This window comes from Alexandromys fortis, unplaced genomic scaffold (genome assembly GCF_014885135.2).
Source record: "Alexandromys fortis isolate MF-2015 unplaced genomic scaffold, M_Fortis_MF-2015_v1.1 scaffold_393, whole genome shotgun sequence".
NCBI lineage: Eukaryota > Metazoa > Chordata > Mammalia > Rodentia > Cricetidae > Alexandromys > Alexandromys fortis.
The window spans coordinates 150,082-176,337 of NW_026068273.1; the positions used below are offsets into that span (position 1 = coordinate 150,082).

Genomic DNA, 26,256 nt, shown 5'->3' on the forward strand with positions numbered 1-26,256 from the left:
TCTAACCCATTTCTAATATTCTGTGTAGTCCATGAGGTGGCTTACCAGGGAGGATCTTAACCTGCATCTGTCTGGCGTGGGAGAATCATGGCGACTCCCTCACTCAGCTTCTTTCTCCCAGCATTCTCTCTGTTTACTCCACCCACCTATGTTCTAACCAATAAAATGGGCCAAGGCAGTTTCTTTATTATAATTAACCAATGTCCTTCCTCCATCACTAAGACAGAGCCATTGCTGAAATAGCTGGACCCCCACCTCAAGTTGTTCTCTTTTAACATATATGGATTCATTCTACTAGTTCTGTTTTTCTAGAGAACGGGTGTTTTGCCTGCATGTGTACCAGGGTCTCATTATACAGCTCAGAATGACCAGGAATACACTGTAGCCCAGGCTGCCCCTGAAGTTTTCTGCAATCATATAGCCTCCTGAGAGCCATCACACCCAGCTCACAATATCAAAATGCAAAATTATCATTTCTCCTGTCAACTGGGCAGACTTTAAAGAAACCACTGACCATAAAGCCACACTGCAAACAAATGCAGAAACATCAATTACCACCAAAGCAGAGTGTTGGTTTTTTGGTTATCTTATTTTTCTCAAAATCCCATCAGAGCCAAAGAACAAGGAAGGACTTTGCAAACAGGGAAGAGCGACGGTGATACATGGGTCTAAGGTTCTGTCAGGCTAGCGGAGCAAGAAGGAAAATGAATTGTAGACCCACAGCCTCATCTCTTCAGTCATCAGCCATGCCAATGACAAAGATTTAGAATGCATTTTACAGCACCCATTTCTCTTCAGTGACCTAAGTGCTTTTCCTGTCAGCCACAGACAGTAATATTCCGGCCTAATGAAGTTCATCTTACTGCGACAGAAACACCCCAGGAAAGCAGACAACCCTCAGATTCACCTGAGGCAGCACAGGCCCTGACAGTCAGACGATATGTTAAAGCCAGATGTAAGGGACATCTCTGATTCTGTGCACAGGGTGTTTGAGGCCTGAATCTGCCCACAGAGCTGGATGCAGTGGCAGGCATCCAGGACAACCGCCAGAGGTTCCTAGGCTGACTGACCTGAGTACAAGTACACAGGGCAACACCAGCAACAGGAGCCCCTGCCTTAAAACGGGGCAAAGGGTAAGAACATGAATGCCATGGTAAGTTCACATGCATGTGTGTGCATGCATGCATGTGAGTGCACACACACACACACACACACACACACACATCCTAAATACATAAATAAATACAAACACCAAAACCTAAATGGGGTTGAGCGTGATAGTAAACATATTTAATCCAAGCACTGGGGAGGCACAGGCAGGCAGTCAGATCTGTGAGTTCAAGGCCAACCTGGTCTACACAGCAAACCCCAGACGAGACAGAGTTACATGGTAAGACACTGTCAAAAAAAGAAAGAATATAAGTGGGCCAGTGGGAAATGTTGGATATGGGTGGGATAAGGCAGGATTTTCTTTTTATTTAGAAAACATGGAGGAAATATCAAATTCAGACCCCAGTGCTTAAAATCAGAAGCCAGGGAGAGATTGAGGGATGGGGTGGCCAAGACACCGGGGAATGTGGAGTGGCTGGTTTCTTGGAGAAAGCAAAGAGAAAGGGTATTTCCAGAACAGCTGTGAAACTCCATTGCAGGGCAACTCATTTCCCATTTCCTTGGCTGAAAAAGTCCAACCTTCTGTTCTGGACTCAGCCACAAAGCATAACAGGAAGTTGCAAGACCAAGAGACCAGTCTCTAGTGTCTCCCTCCCCAACATTATCCCATACTTTTCCCAATTCCTATAGCCTGAGCAAAGGCCATCCATAGCCTTGGTGCCCAGAAAATTTAAAACACCACACCCAGGTGTTGTGTAATACCATGGGGAAGAGGGATTCTTAACTATGGACATAATGCATCGCATTGAAGAAAATAAATGAGAACAGGCCTCACTCAAAAAAGAGGATCGGATGTGTAGGTCAGGTGACAGAGAGCTTGCTTAGCATGCAGGAGGCCCTAGACCCTCAGCACTGCATAAAACTCAGTGTGGCAGTACATGCCTTTAACTCCAGCAGTATAGATTTGGAGCCAGGAGGATTATAAAATCAAAGTTATCCTTGGCAAGTTCCAGGATAGCCTAGGATACAGTGAGGAGCGGGGAAAGGAGGAAAAGTAGGGCACATTGCATATGCACAACGCCTGGACACAGACAGAAACACACGCACACACGCATCTCTCAAATGAAAAGAGAAGAAAGGATAGCATTAATTTAACAGACAGCAGATAATCCTGTCATGTTTGAAGCTGCTAAAAATCATAAAATAAAAGGAACATTTTTTTAAAAGTACAATCATGAGGACAAAGTCAAGATATCAATAAAACCTAAGCATGAAAGAAGGGCAAGTCATAACACTTTTGCTTGTTCTAGAGAAAATAAAAGCTAACATGCCTATGAAAAATATAGCTACAAACATTAGACAAATGGAAATATGAAAGAGAATGCAGAAAAAAAGAAGATTGAAAAGAAGATAAATCAGGCATCTCCACACACAAAGCCAAAGCTAGATGCAGTAGCCCACTTGTAATCCCAACATTCCTATGGTTAGATGGGAAGTGGAGACAGGATGCCCAGAGGCCAGTTAGCCAGGGGTACACTGGGCAGCAGAGACAAGACAATATTCCTTCAATTAGACAGAAGGCAAGAACTGACCCCAGGAATGGTTCTCTGACCTCTGCAAAATGCGCTGGCATATACACATGCATGCACACTCACTACAAATATGGAAACCTTCAACCATTAGCAAACTAAATCCATAGCAACGTATATCCATTCTAAGATAGCTCATTATCAGGAAATCAACTGACAGGTGGGCATGGTGGCACATGCTTTTAATCCCAGCACCCAGAAGGCAAAGACAGGTGGATCTTTATGAGTTTGAGTCCACCCTCGTCTATATAGAGAATTATAGGCCAGCCAGGGCTACATAATGAGACTCTGTATCAAAAGAAAAAACAGTCAATTAACTAATGCAGGAAAAATTAGCCATTAACTAAGGCAGAAAGAATAAGTAATATAACAATATTCATAGATGCTAAATGGTGCATTTTATAACTATTCCATTCACTTCCTGATATTTTTAAAATCAGGGGCTGGAGTAATGGCTCGGTGGTTGAGAGCACTTGCTGCTCTTCCAGATGATTGGGGTTCAATTCCAGCACCCACATGGCAGCTCACAACAGTCTGTAACCCCAGTTACTGGGGCTCCAACACTCTCTTCTACCCTCCACTGATACTAGGCACACACTTCGTGCACTTACATGCATGCAGGAAAACACCCACACACATAAAGTAATTCTTTAATTAAAAAATGAGTGAAAAAAGTTTTCGACTTAATAAGAAACCAGTAGCAAACAAAGCATTAGTACTCAATGCATGCCCCTTTGATAAGGAGTTGGTGGTGGTGTTTGGGGAGACTTAGGAGGTGTGGCCTTGCTGAGAGAAGCAAGGCACTGGGAGCAGGACTCATTTTCATTGGCTCTCTCTACTTCCCGTTTGCAGTTTGCAGATGGGAGCTCTCAGCTTGCTGTTCCCGCTGCCACTGTTGCCGGCTGCCATGCTCCTCACCCCATCATGATGGCAATGGTTTCCTTACCTCTCTGGAACCTGACACCCATGTCAACCCTCCTTTTCATCTGTGAGTCACCTGGCCATGGTGTTTGTCACAGCAAGAGAAAAGAAACTAAGACAAGGTATTCAGAATTGGTGAGAATTTACCTGGCTGCTAGGTAAAAATTTAAAAACAAGCCTCCTCCAATAACAATAAGAACACTGGTGAGGTTTGAGACCTTCGTCTTTAATATCGGGGCATAAAAAATGAAAGGGAACCTGAGAAGAGGCCTGTCCAATGGGAATTTGGCTGTAAGTACATAGCCAATAATAAACAGTGGATAAATATTTAATGAAGAAATTAATGGAATCTGAACTTCCCGAGGAAGTCTGGGTTCTCTCTTCTACTTCCTTTGGGAGGACAGACTGTTTTCTTGCCAGCTAACATAAGCCTTTCTTCAAGGTATGCAGGTGTTTGGCCTATATGCACGTCTGTGTACCATATATGTGTCTGATACTTGAGGAGACCAGAAGCAAACACTGGATCCCCTGGGACTCCAGTTACAGACAGCTGTAAGCTTCCGTGTCCTCTGGAAGAACAGCCAGTGCTTTTCCTGCTGAGCATCTCTCCAGCCCCAGTTCTCTATTGTTTTCATCATGCACGTTTGGATGGTTAAGGTATTCCATCTACTATAAGATGCATTGATATCTACTATCAAAAGTCATCAAAAGCAGGCACAAAGCTGATACGGTGGCTCATAATTCTAATCCTAGAACTGAAAGGCTGAGGCAGAAGGATCACCTTAAATTCAAGGCCAGCCTGAGCCACAAAGTGAGATGCTATATCAAAAACAAAAGGCAAAAAGTATTTTTAGTCATATAAGATATGTTCACCTAGGGCCTGCAAGATGGCTCAGTGGGTAAATGGCACTGGCTGCCCAGTCTGGCAACAACAGAAAAGAACAAATTCCCACAAGGACCTTCACCTACACACATACACACACACACACACACACACACACACACACACACACACACACACACACCACACAAAAACAAAAGTAAAGAAAAATATTTAAATATGTTCACTGAAGTTACAAATCACTTAGAAAAATATCTTCTGAACCTTACAAATCGCATTAGGTTATTAAAACAACCTAATGAGGTGTTCTTATTATTATTATCATCCCTTTGTATTGATGTAACAGCCAGGAAGTGATTTTATCACGATTCTCTTGGCAACCTCAGAGGCTCCATTGTGCAGTAGCTTGCTGGGCAGGCCTGCATTTACAGCCTTTAAGCAATCTCTCTAAGGCAAAGCTCCTAACATCACAGAGGCACTTCCTACTGTGGGAGGAACACTGGGCGGCCCATGCATATCACCTACTTGGCTCCTGGCCACACTGTCAATCACTGTGAATTGATTCTCCTCACTCATTTACTGCAACATCATAACCCCAGACAATGAAGTTTTTCTGATTGACTAATAAGCTCACAGTAAGACTTCTCTATGTAGCCTCATAATTTAAACCCAAACTTGGAAACAAAATACTGTGCTTCTGTTTGTTGTACATTAAGGTCAACACCTGAAGACCTGGTCATCTACACATACTGGCTTAGGTGAGATGAAACTCTTCTCTCCCCACCCCCATCGAGACAGGGTTCTCTGTGGTTTTGGAGCCTGTCCTGGCACTAGCTCTGTAGTCCACGCTGGCCTCGAACTCACAGAGATCCACCTGCCTCTGCCTCCCGAGTGCTGGGATTAAAGGTGTGCACCACCACTGCCCGGCTGAAACTCTTCTTGGAACATCACAGTGCACTGTAAATACTCTCACATTCTGCATTCACACACTGTAGAGAAAGCCTGAGAGGACCAGAATGGTTGGAGAAAAGCAACAACACAACTGTGGTTGAAGGTGCAAGAGCAACCATTTGGTTCAAACCACCAACTGAGATGTGTTTAGAAAGCTGCAGATGCAGGTGAGTGCCACAGCGCCACACCTGGACCACGCCTGGGCCACACCTGGAGAGGATCTTGTGGCAGCAGGACAGGATTTCTCACTGAACCTGCAGTGAGCCATCTGAGCTATCCTGGCTGATCAGTGAGTTCCTGGGATCCTCCAGTCTCCATCCTCACAGCACTGGGGTTACAGGCACGTGCCACAGTGCCCAGCTTTTTACAAGGGTGCTGGGGAACCAAATTCATGTCCTCATGTTTGAGTACCAAGCACTTTACCCACTGAGTGTCGAAACACAGTCCAAGAATAGAGTCATGCAAGGAGAATTCTGAGTGCTTATGAAAACACTCCAAGTCTTGTGACCTCAGTTTCTTCAAAACATAGACTTGTTCTTACAATGTATTTTCATGCTCCTCCCAGGTGATCAGATAGGAATAAACTTACTTCAGATTATTGCTTGCTGTTGCTAGTGAATTAAATGGTTAAACTACCCTTTATATGCCTCTGTGGAAAACATGTTTTTGCCACATGTAGCTTGTCCTTGTGAATGTATATAGCATGAACTAATGAAATCTTTGCTCATGTGACCTTTCTTAACCCTCAGTATATATTGTCTGATGCTCAGAATAAAGTCAGCTACTGCATGAGACTAGTTCATCTCATTTATTGGCTTCATTCTCCCAGGTCCCACTGCCTGGTAGTTTATGCCTATAATCCTATCATTTAATAGGTTGAGGAAAGAGGATAGCTGTGAATTCAAGGCCATCCTGGACCAGGTTATAGACCAGCCCATGATATAAAACCAGCTCCCAAGTGGTAGCTACTTAGGCCCTTTGTTTTGCTACTAGCCATAACACTAAAACAAGTATCTTTATAAGGACATATCACTTAGCGCACGTTCATTTATTGAGTCATGTCTATGTACCTATACCACCCTAGGTTTTATTCATACATTGAAATTACATCAATAAACTGATTCCATAAAACTCTCTTCCTCAAGTAGTTTATAGCAATGGAGAGACGGGTACTAAGTAAAACATCTGCTGGTATGAAAGCTGTTAAACAAAATAAAGTAGGGTAGAAAGCTATACAATGGGGGCAAAGAAGGCACTAATATACCATAGTTGTCTCCCTTACCTATGGGGTATACATTCTAAGAGATCCCCAAGCAAAAAGAGATCCTGAAAGGGAGGCTGGAGCTGAGACCTTTGAATGTTTTCCCCTATGGCAGTTTAATCTATAAATGGAACACAGTAAGAGATTAACAATCCCTACTGAAAATGAACCAGTTATGATAATATGACAATAAATTGTCAGTATCACTGTTCTTGGAGGCCTAGTGGTTGGAAAAAGAATGGCTCTGGTGTTTGAACACATGGTCCCCCAGGTAGTAGTGCTGTTTGGGGAGGTTTAGGAGGCAAAGCTTTGTTGGAGGAAGTGTTACTGGAGGTGGCTTTGAAAGGTTCTCTCCTCTTCATGCTTAGCTTAGCAACTGAGGCTGTGAGCAGTCAGCTTCCTATTCCAATGTCCACTCATTACCTCCACTCTGCCCTGGCTGGATATTACCCTCCAGAACTGTTAAGTAGAAATAAACTCCCCCTTCTGTAACAAAAAACTCTTAGGGAGCCATCTTAAGTAAAACAAGGGTTGAACTGATAACTTAGATTGCTTTTAAGTAGTCAGTGAAAAAGACAGTGTATCTAAAACCAACATCCTGAGCCAAGGTCATCCTTGAGCTGGGTGGACACTGCAGAAAGGTGTTGGATTTTAACCTGCTTCTCTAGCTGGGTGTAATTAAAAACTTAGAAACCGTATGTTTAGATCTTTCAATATAAGAGTATTGGGCTACCACTGTGTTGTAGGAATTCCTACAGCCAATAGCCTTTAAGTTACCCACCCACTTGTGCTGGCCTCTTATACTATAAATACCAATGTAAATCATGGGTCCAGCCTCTCTTCCGGCCGTGTGATTCGGTTCCTGTTCCCCATTCGTGCAGAGGACTGTGATCTGTGAGTCTACCCCTAGACAAATAATTCTTTATTATACTCAATTCTGAGGTAATGTGGGATTCTTTTTAGCATCTTTCTTCATCTGGTGCCCAAGTGAATCCGGACTTCACACCTACCAGATGGACTGGCTCAAAGGCCTAACCGGTCCACAGCCTAGAAAGTCTCCCAACCCCACCCGTTTGGCTTGCTTTTATCTAAGTGGTTTTTTGTAAAACCTCCACCACAGGAGAGCTAACTGCATGCAGTGATTTGGAAATTTCCCAAGCTTGCGAACATCTCCTCCCCACTGCAATGTTCCTTGCCACATGGCGATTTGTGCAACTTCTGGTTTGTGCTCCTTGTCCATGAGTTCTGGGCTTCTTGCTCCGTGTACAGAATTGATTTAATTGCTTTTAATTTGTCAAGCAAAACATATTTCTCAGTATTTCACCAGTACTAAGGAAACCAAAGCAGCTCAGGACCATTTGTGTCGACACCGGTTGCATTGCAGCTAGTCACAACCATGACACCTGCTGGATAATAAAGATTGTTACACCCAAAACAATTTACCAGACCTCAAAATCAATAAACTTGAAAGTAATATAATGGCAGACAACATTACCATTGAAACTTTTAGTAACTTTTTTGGCTAATACTAGATTGTATTTAGCAAGGCTTATATGGTTATGGTGATACATCCATTTATTGGATATTAGGACTCAGTTTTTTTCTTCATATTATATCATTAAGAAAATGGTTTGATAACAGAGCCAAGAATGAGGCACTTTTAGGAATGATACAGTCTTTACAGACTAATAATGAACAGCTAGCTGACAGGATTGATACCATCGAAAATCAAAAGTTACCTAAAAAAAATTAATACTATTAAAAGAGTAACATTAATTTGACAGACAAAATTTAATCTATATCAAAAGTTACTGAGAAATTATCTCAAGGAATTCATACTATTAAATTTGACAATCAAAATTTGTTAAAAAGTTATGATAGGTTAGCAGATAGAGTATCTTTCCAGGAAAGCAATTTGCATGCTATCCAATAATGTCCAAGGATGAGGTCCTTGGAATCACATGTACAGAATGAGGACCAGAGGCTAGGTGCCTCAGTGAAATCACTAGAAATATACACAGGCCAGGAGATTCAGGCTTTACAAAGATAATAATAATACAAAGATTTAAAATAATTGAGGAAATTATTAGAGCTGATGAACAGGGATAGAAGGCACAAGGACAGGATTCAACATCACCAGTAGCTGTCAGAGATGACTTACCCAGGGATTTAGCTTCCTATCCTGTAATCTACTATGACAAAGCATCAAGTTCTAAAGGCCCAAAAAGATCCAAAGAAGGTAGATGGATACCCATAGGAATGAATGATCTAAAAGAAATTAAGCAAGCTGTAGTAACTTAATGGCTTGTAACCACATTTAAGGGAGATGGTAATGACATGGGCTTCTAGCATTAAAGCCACACCACATGACCTTCAGTTACTTTCAGGAGTCCTGGATGATGGGCCTCAACTGCTGTGGAAATGTTATTTGCCAGACAGCCCTTTAGTGACTTTTTACAAAGATTGACCAAGGCTGTACAAATAGGAGTAACAGACCCATATGCTAGACGAGTACTTATTGAATCTCTAGCTTTTGAAAATGCCAACTTAGAATCCAAAAAGATACCTGGGCCTTTAAAGGTTAGATCAGCACATATGGATGAATGGATCCTGCATACAATTAACATTGAGACATTTGACTATAATACTGAATCTTGGGTAGGAGAAGCAATTTCCAAAGGTATGAAGAGATATCAAAATGCCAAATGTTTTAACTATGACAGAATAGGACATCTGAGAAGGGACTGTAGACAAGGAATTCCTAGAAATAATGTCTCCTCTGGGAATTGCAAAAATAAAAGGTACTAGATTATGTAGAAGACGTGGCAAAAGGTCGACATTGGACCAATAAATGCAGATCAACAAAAGACAGACAAGGCAACCGATAGCATTGGGAAACTCCTTGGGGAGGCCTCTTGCAGGCCTCCAAGTAAAAAGTGGTCCAGTCATTCCCAGTCACTGTGGAGGACATGTCTCACCAGGAAAATTAAAAACTCTAGAGCCTTTTGTTAAAAAAAAAAAAAAACATACTGTTTTGGACGATGGAAGATAAATCAAAATTTTCAATAGGAAATAGGAAACATATATTGTGGCAGACTCTATAAATGATCAAAGACCAAATCTAAGAGTGCATATAGATGGCATTGTAATTGTTGGTTTGATAGATATGGGTGCAGGCATGAGTACCATTATTCCAGAATCTTGGCATGCAAATTGGCCTCTTCAAGAGGTTTAATTACTAGGAATTGGAATCATATCTCAAGCGAAACAAAGCACAAGGTGGGTTGAATGCAGGCCCAGGATAGAGAAGAAGGCTGAGGCTGTATGTCACTAATATTGTGGTGAACCTGCTGCAGCAATGGAATACCCAGATTAACATTCCTTCAGTCCTAGAAACTCATGATTCTGGGAAAAATACTATAAGGTCACCATCCATTCAGGCTGTACAAGAGCACTAAGCAACTAGCAAACCTTTAGAGGTACCAACAGCCCTACCTTTAAAATATTTAACTGAGAAACCAAAGTGGATTAAACAGTGGCCATTAACATAAAATAAACTGCAGGCTTTAGAATAGCTGGTACAGGAGCAACTAGATGCTCATGATATTGAAGAATCAACCAGTCCTTGGAATTCTCCTGTATTTGTTGTTAAAATGAAATCTGGTAAATGGAGGCTGAGAAGGAAGGAAAGAGGGAGGTGCGTTCTGAAATGTCTCCAAAGGGAAGACACCGTGGGACTTACATGTCTGCTCTTTAAAAGGACCACTCTGACTGCTGCTGTTAACTGAGGGAAGTGAGGAAGGCAGAAGAAAGAAGGCTGGTCAAGAGGCCCCTGAGGTAATAACAGTAATTTAGGCAAAAAATGAGTCTGCCTGGGCCAGGGTAGATGCAGTGTAGAGTGTAAGAAGAGACCACATCTAGATATACTCCAGATGATTTGTTGGTGGCCTGGGGCCAGGGTGAGAAAGAGGAAAGCTAAGACTAATCCTAAAACATCACAAAGATTTTTAGTTTTTTGTTGTTGTTGGTCTAAGAAATCAGAAAAGTATGAGGACCAACGGTGTTTGTTTTTGTTGTTGTTTAACTCTTTGCTCTTTTGTGGAGCCTGCCACCCAGCTCCCAAATAAATACACACAGAAACTTACTGGTTAAAAATACTCAGCCTTAGTTTGACAAGTTTCTAGCCAGCTTTTCTTATCTTATACCTTTTGCCCCTGGGCTTTTTCCTTTTTTTTTTTCTTCTGTTTATCTTACTTTCACTCTTACTCCTTGGATGGTCAGGTGGGGGGGTGGGGGGGTGGCTGGGTGGGTGGGTGGCTGGGTGGGTGCTGGGTGGGTGGGTAGGTGGCTGGGTGGGTGGGTGCTGGCTGGCTGGCTAGGTGGGTGGGTGGGTGAGTGGCTGGCTGGCTGGCTGGGTGGGTGGGTGGCCCTAGATGTTCTCCTCTCCTTGTTCCATCTTGCTCCTTCTTTTCTTGCTCTTTCTTCTATTTATCCTCTTGACTGACAGCCCTGTCTATCCTTTTTCCTGTCTCATTATTGGCCGCCGCTCATCATCAGTTGTTTTAGACAGGCAAAGAATCACAACTTCACAGAGTTAAACAAATGCAGCATAAACAAAACAACACATCTTTACATCATTAACCAAATGTTCCACAGCATAAATAAAAGTAACACACCTTAAATAATAATAGGCCAATCTTGGTACAGGAAAAACTAGAAGTCGTTTCCCTACTTTCAAAGTGGAGAGTTAAACCTGCTCGGAGATGCAGGTTTGGTTGGCAGGAGTTAGTGAGAGATACGCATCCAGAATTAGGAAGTTTAGGATTGTACTCCCCAGTGCACAGGTGGTGTTTACAGCCACAAAGCTAGATGCAGGACACTTAAATACACTATGCATGTAAGAGGTAACAGGACTGAGTCCCAGAGAGCATCTTGGTGTTTAGAGGAAAACAAGAAGGAACCAGCAAAGAAAGCTGAAAATTGGCAAGTAGCTAGATACATAGAGACCAGAGGAGAAGCCCACTGAAGAATCACCCAATTCCTGTCTGAGCCATGGAGGCACAAGACCCATGCCAAGCAACAGGAGTGCTTAGCTGAGCCTGGAGGGTGCAGTGGCAGGGACCTGACAGCGAGCTCTCTGAGAAATGCAGCTGTATCCAATTATGAATCCTGTCTTTTCCTCACTATGTCACCAGCCTGGCCTCAAACTCACACTCTCCTGTCTTAACCTCCCCAGGAATTACAGGCTCAAACCACCATGCCCCATTGGGATCCAAATTTCTTGAGGTAGGGGCCGGGCAGCAATACTGCCTAAGAGTTCCTCAGAGGCTCTGAGTGCCCAGCTGAATCTCACAAGCTGTAGGAAAGAAGGAAGGAAGGAAGAAAAGGGATAAGGAGGAGCAGCATTTTATGCTGGGGAACCTCCTTTAGCTACTGGCCTTTGAGAGGCTGGACCAGATTGGGCTTGACCTTGGGTACCAAAAAAGGTGTGTGCTGTGTGCCAGCACTCTCTGTCAGTCCGTCCCTCCCTCCCTCCCTCCCTCCCTAATCCCTCTCGCCTGGTGCTGGATTCAGTTCCTGATCCCCGTTTGTACAGAGGGCTGTGATCTGTGGGTCTTCCTCCCTAAATCAAGAATCCCTTATTATACTCAATTCTGAATTAGTGTGGGATTACTTTATTCGTGTTCTCCTACATCTGGGGCCCAATGTGGGTATGAGCCCGCACCTACTGGGACTGATGACCCACACTTACCAGGACCAGCTCATGGCTTCATGCCGCTGCCTCCCACCTGCAGCACCCTGCTGCAACCTCTCCAGCTACCAGGTTTTTTCCCACCATGATCCCCGCAGCATCTCATCTGCTGGCTGCATACAGCCACTGTTCATGATTCACAACTGATGGCAAGCTTTGGGTTTCTTCATATCCTGGTCACCAAAAGAGTCTGTCTGTGTATGGAATCACTTTAATTGCTCTTAATAATTGTTCTTAATTTGCCAACCAAAGCATATTTGTCAGTATTTAAGTAGACACCAACATACGGAACCAAAGCAGGACTGTTCACACCTCCATTGGTTGCATCTCTCTGCCACACAGCTGCAACCACAACACCTGCTGGCCATAATGATTATTACACCTACAACAATTTACTGAAATCTCCTAATGGAAGTAATTTTAATTCCTGGCTGTAAAGCCTAAGTTGGCCTCAAGCTTCTAATCCTTCAGACCTTACAAATATTCATATTATAGATGTGTGCCACCATACCCAGCATCCCATTCATATTTTGATTTGGTTGGGATGTGGGGACAAGAATTTGAGTCAGGGTCTCTCTGTGTAGTCCTGGCTGTCCTGGAAATCACTTTGTAGACCAGGCTGGGCTCAAACTCACTGAGATCCACCTGCCTCTGCCTCCCAAGTACTGGGATTAAGGGCGTACATCACCACTGCTAAGCCCATTCATATTTTGATATGCATACAACTCACTTAGAGGTCTGATCAAAATGCAGATACTGATTCTGCAGCTCTGGAATTCATTCTGAGATTGGGAGATTCAAAATTTCCAACAATCCCTCAAGTGGTATCAGTGCTCCTAGTACACAGTCTACAGTGAGAACACCGAGGTCGAAAGGCTGCACTTCTCATGCAGTGTGCATTCGTTCCTTGCAATCAGCAGCAGTCTGAAGATACAACGTAGTGGGGTGGGTGGAGGCCTAATTCACTGCCATATTCTTGGAAACAAGAACTCACATGTCATGCCAGGCAGTTCATGAGGAAAGTCAGTCGACAGAAGCAATGTTTGCTAGGAGGGGACAAGAGAGATAAACAGACCCCTGACCAGAGAAAGCCAGGCTGGTTAACAAATCACTACTGAATAAACAATGTCTGCACATGTGGGAATGGACATGCAAGGCAATCCTTGAGGAATGTGGGATTTGGTGAGTGTTCAGGATAGGCGGACCTGGCTGAATAAAACAGACAGACATAGGTCTTGTGGATGTGGACAGTAACAACAGGAATGAAGACAGACATGAAGGGACAGTGAAGCCCACACAGGAAGGAGACTGTGGGAGAGGGAGAGAGAGGTGGACTTTGAAATACCCTTGCACAGGCACAGCAGCTACAGAACACGAAAAGTAGGGATCACTCAAAAATCTGAAAAGCTGGGCCACAGAAGCAGTTCTGCAGCATGAAGACCACCCACAGAAGTCTATGAGAAATGGGTTTAGGAACCAGGGCAGTGGTGGGAGGACGTCAATTTACTCAGTGAGTATTTGTTAAGCATTAGGTGGAGAACATGCCTATGAAGATCCTAATGCCAGCTTGGCCATGGGCTGCCTGGGAAACTGCACCAGATCTGTTTCCTCGACTGAGAAAGAAGGCCTTGGGGTGATAGGGGAAGTCCTTCTGTGTATGTGTTGCTTTTATTGGTTAATGAAGAAAGAAACTGCTTTGGCCTGTGAAAGGGCAGAATAGAACTAAACTGACTGCTGGGAGACAGAAGGCAGAGTCAGTGAGATACCATGTAGCCACCAGACCCTTGCCAGTAGGCCATGAGCCTCATGCTAAAATATAAAATACTATAAATGGGTTTAATTTAAGATGTAAGAGCTAGCCAATAAGAACCTAGAGCTAATAGGCCAAGCAGTGATTTAATTAATACAGTTCTGTGTTATTATTTCATGTCTGGGCAGCCAGGAACAAATGAACAGCCTTCCCCAACATTGGGAAAAATGAGAGATTACATCCACATTTCCTCAGTTCTGGTAGCCTGGGATTCTACAGTGGAGAAGCAACTACTGGACCTCTTGAGCCAAACTGATGGGGCAGGACCTGGACGAGGCGGGTGTGACATGAATCAGAAGGAAATAGATGGTGAGGCAGATGGAAGGAGTACACAGAGACCACTCATCCAAGGAGCCCATGGTGATGGGAACCATAAGGCACCAGCCTTAGAAAGAAGGCAGAAAGGCACACTATGAGTTTAAAGCCAACAAAGTCAGTAACTGAGAGGAGGAAATTGATGCAATAAGACGCAGGTGGGCTTATCTGAAGACTATGTTCTACGTAAGAACTGCAAGATGACGATTCAGGGCTCTGCTGTATGGAAGTGGTGAAGGACACTGAGCTGAACAGACAAAGTTCAAATCCCAGCCGCAGCCTCTTTCAGCTCTATAACTTGAACAAGTTATTTCCCCTGTCAATGCTTACTTTGCTGGTTGTCAGGAGGAATGGGACAGCAGCCATGCCAGAGGGTACTTTACTGAAGACACCAGAGAGCATCCTCCAAAACTAGGCTTGTGAATGTCAGCAATGGACAGAGGCATGCATTACTATGACCTCTGTGGCACTGTGACAGTAAGGGGATGTGAGAGCATACACTGGATTTCTTTAATGCACAAGAGACAAGAACAACGGAAAAGAGCGTGGCTAGGGAAATGAAGGATCACCAGGCACACATTACACAAGGAAGGCTGTGCCTCAGGGAGACAGCATTAAGTTCTTCTACAAACAGGGAATACTACAGGAGGAATCTGGTAACCCCCCACTCTCAACCAGGCTGAGGAAATAAATCCTGGCAAGTTGAGCTGTCCCTCTCACACACACAAGATGGAAACAAGACAGACCTAGAGCACAACACAGATTAGTGATGGCCTAACCTGGACTTGGAAGGCAGTGTCTTCTTCATGGACACGCCATCTGTGCACCTACACAGGACCCTGTACTCACAAGTGTCCCAAGGCTGAGCCTGATGCCCTACTGCTACCACCCAACACACTGAATATTTTAAAATGCTTATGTGTGCGAGTATTTTGCCTCCTGCATGTATGTATGTGCATCATGTACATGCCTGGAACTGGAGTTACAGAAGCCTGTGAGCTCCCATGTGGGTGCTGGGAATTGAACCCATGTCCTTAGAAGAGCAGTCAGTGCCTCTAGCCTTATGCTTATTATTTTTTAAAAAGAAAGCAAGCATTAGGATGGTGCACTGGGCCTCATATACTACATAGCCATTTTGGATATTCTGGTAATTAACACTGGTTGGATTAGAAAAGTCTAAGGGCCAGGGGCTGGGGAGTTAGCTCAGTCCATAAGGAGCTTGCCATATAAGCATGTGGACCCAAGTCTGATCCTCAGGACCCATTTTAAAAAGCTGGGCATGGTGCTACAAGCTTGTAATTCCAGTGATGGAGAAGTGAAGGCAGGAAGATCCCTGGGGTGTGCTGACCACGAGAGACTATCTCAGAAAGCACAAGTAAAGAGCTCCTAAGTTGCTGTGCCACTGGAGACGCTCCTCTAAGCTTCATGCATGCACATGAGGAAGGAGGGAAGACAAAGAGAGTATCTAAGGGCAAAGAAAAGGTATTGTCAAGTCGGAAAGCAACCATCTGAATTCTCATTAAAACTCTAAAACTGCCCATTAATTTAAATACAAAATGCATCTGTTACCAGAAACAGGCTACCCAAGCCCTCAGTCAGCTATACTTCACTTTCAAAGTTCCTTAACCACCACAACAAAAAATCCCTGTGTCCCCCCCCCACCTACCTCCCATGCGCTGTGTCTACATCAGCTTACATGTGTCCCCCACCTCCCATGTCATGTCTACATCAGCTTACATGTGTCCCCCCACGTCCCATGCGCTGTGTCTACATCGCTTACACAGCAGATTTCTCCCATCTTCCTCTGCCTGAGTGACTGTCCTCTGAGGTCACATCTCTGAATCCTCAGACACAGCACATGGTAGGCCTGTACAAATATCTGAGGAACAAACAAGAAGCCAGCCTGCCCTTTATAAATGCTGACAAAAGTTATGGAGCGCACAGGTCTGCCTGGGCAGATGGTGCAGAAAAATGCTGCTGCAGAGTTTCTCCAGCAGAGATGCTGATGGCAGCAGAACAAGCTTGCTCCTTCACACACACCACTGCCCGCACTCAGCTGTCCTGGGATGGTCTGGGCCTCTCCTTCTGCAGTAAACCAGTTACTCTACAGTCCTTATTATAATTGCAGGGAGATAAGGTTTGCTGGAATGTCTGAGGCATGACCTATGCTAAACTCATGACATTTCCAGAACGTAAGGATCTGGCACATGCAGTCCCTGTAGAGGCTAGAAAAGGACTTCAGATCCCTTGGGACTGAACTTACAGACTCACAGCTGTGAGGCCTTCATGTGGGTGCTGGTAACCACTGAGCCATCTCTTCAGCCCAGTCCCACTCAATATAGCATTTTTCAAAACAGCCAAGAGGCAAAAGGCCACCCAAATGTCCCTTAGATAAATGGACAATCTGTATACAGTGGATATGTACAACAGAATGTTATCCAGCCTTAACAGAAATGAAGTCTTGTCATATGGACAATCCCTGATCACATCCTGGAAGAGGTGTCTTAAGGGAACCTCACAAAAAGAAAAAGAATGTGGGTCATCAGTGGACAAGCAAGGAAGGGTATATAGGAGCTATTATTTACTAAGTACAGTTTCTCTCCATCAGTGTTCTGAAGATCCGCAAACACGCATGGATTTACCACAACTAAGCTGTGTGTGTGAAAAGTGGTTGAGATGGTGAGAAGAAAGGGCAGGCACTGGAAACCACCCATCGCACACTGGGAATGGAGTGATCAGGCAGGCATGCTGGAGAAACCCCGGTACCCCAGCTCCTGCAGAGTTCAGGGCCAGCCTGGGCTGTACAAATGAGTCCCAAGAAACTTAGGCAGATTTAGTTTTGGAATTTAAAAAGGAAAAACAAAAGCAAAAAGAAGGCTGGAAATACAGCACAAAAGCACCCAGCATGGTGAGGTCATTGTTCAATCCCCAGTAAAGATTTTAAAATGAATAAATTAGTTAATTTAATGTTTAATGACTAAAATGATCATGGACAGCAAATATCAAAACTATTATTATTATGTTATATCACTATCCTTTTAGGAACTAAAAAGATAGGACATGGGCCTAGAAAATAAGCTAATGTCCATTAGCTGATAAAAGGATAAAAATGGGGAATATTTATAAAATGAGTATTACTCATGAAAAGGGAAGAGCAATGCTAGGGGTAGTAGGGTTGAGAGAAAAGGAGAAGTATTATTCAAAAGAAAAAAATCGCCTATTATAAAATGAGTAACTTGTAGAGACTGGATATGTAACATGGTGGCTCAGTTAATAATAAATGTTTTATATCTGAAATTCACTGAAATCTCTAATGTTCTCAACCATTACATAAAGAATGGCAACTACACCTGAAGTGATGGATATTTAAAATAGCTTGACAGTGATGGTTACTTCATGATACATAAACACAATATGATGTTGCATGTCTTTAATATATTATTTGGCAGTCAGACTATAAAGTTTAGGGGACAGACAAGAGGACCGAAGCACTGACATCTTGGACATGGATGACCCTTCAAAACATTACAGCAAGAGATAGACACTGAAGGCAAAGGCCCACATACCCATGATTCTACCGACATGGAGTACCTACATAGCAAATGTACATAACCAAGAATCCGTCATGCCTGGGGCTGAAAACGGAAAATAAAAAATGCTTGGGCATGGGCTCAGGAGTCTTCTGGGGTCATGAAATTGTTCTGGAAGCAGGGAGTAATGATGTTTATGAAATTTCATAATTATACTGAAAAAAGTTTATTTTTGTGGCCAGACATAGTGCCATATGTCCGCAGTGCCCAATACCAGAGTCTGAAGCAAGAAGATCACTTGGGCCCCAAAATTCAGGAAAAGCCTGGGCTTCATGTAAAACTCTACCTAAAAACAAACAAGCAAGCAAACAGGGCTGAAGAAATGGCTCAGTGGTTAAAAGCACACACTGCTCTTACAGAAGACCCAGGTTCAGTTCCCAGCACTATTCATAACACAACCAGCTGAATCTCCAGCTCCAGAGATTCGGTCCTCTCTTCTGACTTCCATGGGCACCAGCATGAATGTGTTCACATCCCAACATAGACAACTTGTATACACATAAACATAAATAAATCTTGAAAAACAAAATAGTCAGGCATGATGGTGACACCTTTAATCCCAGGACTCAGGAGGTTCAGGCATGCAGATTCTGTGACTCTGAAGACAGCCTGGTCTACACAGAAAGATCCCTGTGTACATATGTACATGCATACGTACATACATATATACACACACATACATACACTGGATGAATTCTGTAGCATGTAAATATGCAACTTTTTTGAAAGCATATATGCCTTAGAAAGCCTATGCTTTAATTTCCGGCCTGTCTCCTAGCTATTAAAATAAGACCAACCATGTTCTCAGCCAGTGTATCAACCTCAAAGGGCCACTTGATCTGGCGTGTGTCCCAAGCCAGAGAGCCTTGACATTTCCATGTTCAGGCTGGCTCTAGATCTGTGCAATGTGTGGGACCCAACAGTTGCCATGTTTCCACATGGAAGAAACTGGTCTGAAACTGACCCATTCTGAGTAGCATTAAGGGATTCCAGCCAACAGGCCCCTCCTTTTAGCTTGAGTTATTGGGAGCTGGGTTCCTATTATTAGCAAATAAAACTGTCCAGCACACTCCCAGAGTCCAGTGAGTGGAGCCCTGTGGAACTGCATCCCCACCACCAACAGTCTGTCCCCAACTCTAGGTTCTATACACAAGAGCCATGCTAGGGACTCAATCATCAGGACCTTGCTTAAACCACACAACAGCCTTGTTCCTCCCTGTTTCTTATCACTTGACTGGTCTTTCAACCGCTTGCTTTAACTTTCCACTACAGACCTTCCCACCCCTCCAGCCCCATTATCCAACAGCTCTTCCACTGCATTTCACCCGCTGACACTTAGTGCTTGCACACTTCTACACTCATGACTCTGGGGCAGGAGTGAACAGAAGGAAGTCACCTGCTTAATTCTCTGACTCAAAAATTAGTTCCCTTGGCAGCAGCACATTCTCTTAGCATTACAGTAACTATAGCAGGTGCCCGGTTCCCGATGTGCACACCCATGTTCTGTCCACCTAAGCACCAACCCCAGCACCTGCATTTCTCAGCCTCACTGTTTCTCCAGCTAACCTGCTGTCTCCCACTAAGCAGTTTGAAAAGTGCTCTTAATTAATGCCCAACTCACTGCCCTCAGCCTTCAGCCAGTGTTAATGGGAGCTCCATCCCTTCCCTGGCAGAGGCTCCAGTGTGAGATAACACTCCAGCTATGTTCAGGGAGACTCGTTTGGTAACATGCCATCCTTGGATTGCCCTTTTGCTTCCCTGCTTCTCCAACTCTCAAATAAATTACAGACATCTTCTCTCAAGAATGGCTTGTAAGGCCACTGGCATCCTTTAGCTGAAATGCTTGGGTCCAGACGTGTTTCAGATTTTGGAATATTTGCAAACACTTAACCAAGCTAGCACCCCTAAACCAAGCTTTTAGTCTTATGAAATGCTCCCCCCACTTTAAAAAAAAAAAAAAAAAGACAGGGTCTCACTTTGTAACCCTGACTGACCTATGTAGACCAGACTGGGTAAAACTCAGTCTCCCATTGTACGTATGCATGTATGTATGTATGTATGTATGTATGTATGTATGTATGTATGTGTGTGTGTCCCAAGTGTATATTGTACACTTGAAGGCCTAAAGAAGGTGTCAGATCCCTGAAGTTATAGACAGTCGTGAACCACCATGTAGGTGCTAGAGTAGCGAATGATCCTAACTGCTGAGCCATTTCTGTAGCCCACAGTACAGGTATCTTAGAGGGGGTGGTTTCATTCTCTTTGCAAGGAATGTGTTTATAGAAAAGGAATCGCTGAGTCACCTCGTAACTCCACTTTTAAATTCTTTAGGAATCTCCATACTGTTTGTTTTCTTTCTTTCCTTCCTTGTTTTTTAAGCTCCAGGATTTAAGCTTAAATTTTATTGGGAATTTAAAAGAAAAACCTCCAGAACAGGCAAGCTATAAATCTTAGCAGCTGCTAAGAGGAGGAGCAGAATGGAGCCGAGAAGGAAAAAAGGAAAAAGCCACTCTACTTAAACCAGCCCGGAGATCAGCCACATTGCAGACAAGCAGCCATTCAGCAAAGGATGCTTTAGAGAAAGAGTAAGAGGCCCAAGGTATCCAAAAAACATACTTAGCTTCTGGCCAGCATCTGAAAGGAGACAGAAAAAGAGAGGAGCTGGGCTTTACTGACCCAGGCCTAAGAAAGGCGAGCGGGCCCAGCAGAAACACAGTGGCTTGTAGGACTCCTACCAGGCCGTGTTCTACAGTGGCTCTGCTAAGCTACACGGACCTCTGCAGACACCCACCATGTAATAACAGACAATGACGATTCTCCAACCTTGGTTTCATCTCACTCCTTCCTTTTTATTTTGTTCTCTTTTGTGGTACAAGGGAATGAACCTAGGACCTAACACATGCTAGTATTGGGCCCCTGAGCTGCATCTCCAGCACCTCTACTTTATTTATTGTTGCTTATTTGTGACTAGGTATCAGGAAGCCAGTCCAGGCTGGCCTCAAACTCTCTGTGTAGGGAGGCTGCCCTTGAACTTCTGATCCTCCTGTCTCTACCTCCAGAGTGCTTGGATTACAGGGCTATACCACCACACATGGTTTATGGGGTACTGTGGCTCAAACCCCAGACTTCCTGCGTGTTAGGCAAGCACTCTACCTACTGAGCTACATCCTCAGACCCATCAACAACTGTCCCGTTTCAATCGGTCTCGTTGCTTTATTCTATTTGTTCATGTCTTTCTCCAACGTCCACAGTACAGAGGCACTTGGAACATCATCCCCTACATAATTTTCGAATGCTGGGAAGTCTTTTGTTTCTACAGTCCCCATGAGGACCTCAAGCTTCTGTCTGCTCCCCACACTTCCTTCCCATTCCTCTGCCTTCCCGTTCTGCAAATGACCTCAACCAAACCTGAAATGCCAGAGGACAGAACTTTTCAGTAAATTACACAACTGAAAGTGTAGCCCTCCTTTCCTTCCTATTTTAGTGTTGGAATTGATGTGGTCAATCCAGGAACAGTCTACTCTTGGGGAGATTCTCATCCTCACCTGAGTCTCCGTCCTCTATGGTGAATAGGATTTGTCTCCCCAACCTCCAAAGTCCAGGTGTTGAGAACTCCATTTCCAAACTGGTAGTACTGAGGGATGGTAAGAACTTTAAGAACCAGACGATGGTAGAACACACCTTTAATCTCAGCACTTGGGAGGCAGAGGCAGATGAACCACTGAGTTCAAGACTAACCTTGTCTGCAGAGTGAGTTCCAGAACAGCCAGGGCTACACAGAGAGATCCTGTCCCAAAAAAAAGCCTAATTAATTAATAATTTAAAAAAAAAAAAACTTTAAGAGGGAAAGACTCCTGCCATTGGAAAATACTGTGGAACTCTTGTTTGTTTCCTGAGTCCTGCACAGTAAGTTGACAGAGGCATTATGCCCCTGAATCTCCAAAACCTCAGTAAGTGGGGGGGGGGGGGGGGGCGAGGGGGTGTTGGTCGTTGATCCCTTTGCAAATTACGTGTAACCTACAACTGGGCTATACTCTCAGCTTAAGTCTTTCTGACAAATGAGTTGTCTCCAGGAATTTCATTGTAGTACTACAAAGCTGGCAGAGGACACATGACCAACTGGCATTTCCATCTACATTTGAACATGCTGAAAGTAAGAGTCAAGAAAATCTTTCTGTCATGGTCTTGACCTCCAACTCATACTTAATGTTTATGCATATATGAATATATATGTATTTTTGTTACTGTTCTTTGCAAACAAATTTAGAAGGAAGGCATGCACCATCTTCTCTACTTGTAACCTCTGGCTTCCTCCTTGGTTACCTGTTACCTGGTTTCTGACTTTGCTCTTCAGGGTCCTCCAAAACTTCCTTATTGCCAAATCCAGTAACTGCTCCCAGCTCTTATCTCACCTGGCCCTCTGCAGGCACCACCTGACCTACTGAGAACCCCTGCACTCCAAGCCTTTGCCCTTGACTTCCTGTGTTAGTGTGCTCTGGAGTCAGATGCTTGTTTTGAATCTTAGCTCCACTAAGACAGTATTGGTAGTTCCTCACCTGTAAAAAAGAGTCACAGAGTGACCTCCATCTCTGGATTGATGTGAGATCAAGGGAATTCATACTGTGTTAAAGTAGCTTTTCTTAATCCTTGATATGTTCATCTATGTTTTGTTTCTATATTTTTGAATATTCATTGTGATTTCTGTATCAGTTGTGGGTCAATTGGAAAACAAAAACCACTAAGGTACTTTAATCTGAGACTGTAGTACAGGGAATTAGTTGCCTAGGTAATGAGAAACCTGAGGAGCCAAGCAGGGCATGGCGAGATCTTCAAGAGCAGCAAAGGCAGGAAGCTCCCATCTTCCTCAGGATGGTCAGTGGAGAAGCCGACCTTGGTAGAAACCAGACACTTCTGTGAACTCTTAACTGGGCAGCGCAGCTGTTCCTCTATACCTGGGGCCACACAATAAGAAGCCCTGGATAGGAAATAGCCTAGTCAGCTTCACTCTGAAGAAAAGGAGGGGAGGGCAGTGGGCGAGACCTGACCTCTGTTTTCATCCTGCATCCTGGTCTCTCGTCAATGTCTTCTGACTGCCAAAAAATGGTCCTTGGTGAGCAGGTGATATGGGGGGCCCACAGGCTGTCCTGAGATTTATTAGACACCGAGGAAAATACCTTTCTATTAGGTTGGGAGCAATTATTTCTCAGAATACACAAACTGCCTACCTAAGAATGAAGTCAGAGCCAGGTATGGAGGCACACGCCTTTAATCCCAACATTCTGGAGGCAGAGGCAGGCAGTCTCTGTGAGTTCAAGACCACCCTGGACAAAAAAGTGAGTTCTAGGATAGACAGAGCTACATAGTGAGACCCTACCTCAAAATAAAAGAAAATTTAAAAAGTCAGAGGTAAGTAAACCAGAAAACAAAAGGAGCAAGATCATTTAAATTCTGCAAGCAACTTGGTCAGCAGCTAGCATGACATTTCTTTCTGTTGACACTGCTTTACATAAAACTGAAAATAAATCACCTTCAAATAGGAAGTGAAAGTTGAGTTTCACTAGGAGAGTGTCAACAAGGTAGTGTGTGCTTCTTATTGGTCAGCCCCATTATTGAGGTATTTGTGTGTTTGTCTGCAAGTGGGCTGAGGTGGCAGAGGCTCTGCATTCATCTGGTCCTTGAACTCAAGGGGGTGTTTGGAGATAAAGTACAATGTGAGGAAAGAACCAGCTGGGGAAGTAGTTTAAGCAAAGCTCCCAAGGTGGGGAGAACTGTGTTTAGTAGATGACTAAGTCAAGAGCAAGCCATGGCTTTTGAGCCTTAAGGTGGGGACAGTCAGAGAGCATGGGTAGGAGGGGGCTGAAAACCTCTCAGTGCCGTGATATGGACGGTCGAGGATCATTTTCTTCTTTTAATGTTTTTTTTTGTCTTTTGTTGTTGTTGTTGTTGTTTTGTTTTGTTTTGGTAAGTATTAGCCAGTGCAATGCTCCAGGGGTTTTCAGTGAGAGAATTTATATTCTGTGGTTGGGATAGGAAGAGTCTGACAGTGAAAGGGCAGATAGGAAGGAGTTTGGCGAAGACTGGAGTTGTTGCCTGGCAAAGAAGAATTAGGAAGTATTCAGTTGACTCTACTGGGTGGAGTCTGAGACTGGCCTAGTAGTGCAATGATCTGTACGCACCTGAGAGGATCCACACCTTCCCTGAGGAGGAGGATTCAGATAGGAAGGGAAGGCTCCATGATGTGTTCAGATGACCAGAATGTGATGCTCATAAGTTATTTCAGGACAGAGGTTGTTCAAAGCTCGCTGTTGAAAGCTTCCTCACATGAATGTTGCCCTGGGAAACTCTATTCAGATGAGCAATAACCGTAGGTCTGAATATCACTGAGAGCGCAGGATGAAGAAGTTGGGGTCAGAACTTAAACAAAAAGTGCTGCAGGGAGTTCTAGGTTAGCTTGGGCTGCACAGCAAGCACCAAGCCAGTCAGAATAAAGCATAGCAAGAATAAAGGAAAAAGAACTTAGACACAGAAGGCATTGACAGTAATGAGATGGCAGGACACCATAGTCACCTGGAAATTGAAGGCTAGTGGAGGCTGTAGGGAAGACAGGTGTTCCATGATAGACAAGAGCTTCCCAAAGCAAAACAAGTACATAAGACATCCGCTGGGCCAAGGGACACTAGTGATTTATGAATGTTAACTCTAGCTAAATATAGTCTTTCATTTTGACCGCCAGAGCAGCAAATAAGAATTACTGTCATGGCCGGGCGGTGGTGGCACACGCCTTTAATCCCAGCACTCGGGAGGCAGAGGCAGGCAGATCTCTGTGAGTTTGAGACCAGCCTGGTCTACAAGAGCTAGTTCCAGGACAGGCTCCAAAACCACAGAGAAACCCTGTCTCGAAAAACCAGAAAAAAAAAGAAAAGAAAAAAAAAAAGAATTACTGTCATTTGTGTGGGTTCTCCTGTGTATGTAGGGGCAGAATGGGGAGCCAGGGATAATCAGGGTTTCAGGGGTCCTATTTGAGAACTGACAGAGGCCAGAAAGTATGTAACCCATTTGCGTAGCCAAGTGCAGGTACCTTCAAATCCTTACTTCTGGAACCATATATCTGACTGACTCTGTGCTAGATGCTTTGGAAGAAGACAAAGAAGAGCAGAGGTCTGCCTCTTGAGCGTTCATTGTCCAGTGAGAAAGCGACACGTTAAGACATGCTAGCGGATATGCTACATACTTAACAGCTAAGCTCTGTGGCCTGGGACAAACTTCCTAATGTTAAAAATGCCTCCATTTCCCAGTCTAAAGTTTGGCTATATAACAGGGATGGTCTAAGATTTAAATGTGTGTGTGTGTGTGTGTTCGTGTTCCATGGTGTGATGGTCAGAGGACACCTTTCAGGAGTTGTTTCTCTCCTTCCACCATGTTGAGGCGGGGCCACTATAGTTTCTGCCACTCCTTGCACTCTAGGTTAGCTGACCTTCCAGCTTCTAGGCAATTGGCCTGTCATCTCTGCCTCCTATCTGACATATTGTGTGTTGAAGAGATTGAACTCAGGTCATCAGGCTCATTCAGCAGCTACATTTACTGGATAAGCTGTCTCAACCCAGTGTTCTCACTTGAAATGGGGCACAGAAGCCACTGTAGGTTGGACATCCTTAACCTGAAACTCTGAAATTCTAAATCTATGAGATGCAAAATTATCCAAAGTCTGAGAGATTTAGCCAGTACACTTTGTAAAATTTTGGAACAAAGTCAGGCATGATGACGAACACCTTTGATTCCAACATAACATGAGTCAGATGTGGTACCAGACGCCTTCAATCCCAGCACTTGGGAGGCTGAGGCAGGTGATCTCTGTGAGTTTGAGGCCAGCCTGGTCTACAGAGTGAGTTCCAAAACAGCCAGGACTACATAAAGAAACCCTGTCTTGGAGAGGAGAAAGAAAGAAAGAAAGAAAGAAAGAAAGAAAGAAAGAAAGAAAGAAAGAAAGAAAGAAAGAAAGAAAGAAAGAAAGAAGAGAGCAAGCCACAGGCTAGACAATATTCCTCCATTGTTTCTGTTTGAGACAAAAAATAACATCTTACGGCCGGGCCGTGGTGGCGCCCGCCTTTAATCCCAG

General features: G+C 43.9%; 1 protein-coding gene and 1 long non-coding RNA gene across 3 annotated transcripts in view; one reads left to right on the forward strand and one right to left on the reverse strand.

Moving 5' to 3' along the window:
* Positions 1-4,629, forward strand: part of LOC126494609 (uncharacterized) — a 7,725-nt gene extending 3,096 nt beyond the window's left edge. The window contains exon 2 of the long non-coding RNA XR_007590044.1: positions 37-4,629. This is a non-coding gene — a long non-coding RNA (uncharacterized lncRNA). The remainder of the gene's footprint in view (positions 1-36) is intronic.
* Snx30 (sorting nexin family member 30) overlaps positions 1-26,256 on the reverse strand; it is a 127,883-nt gene that overhangs the window by 96,028 nt on the left and 5,599 nt on the right. The gene's annotated exons all lie outside the window — the stretch shown is intronic.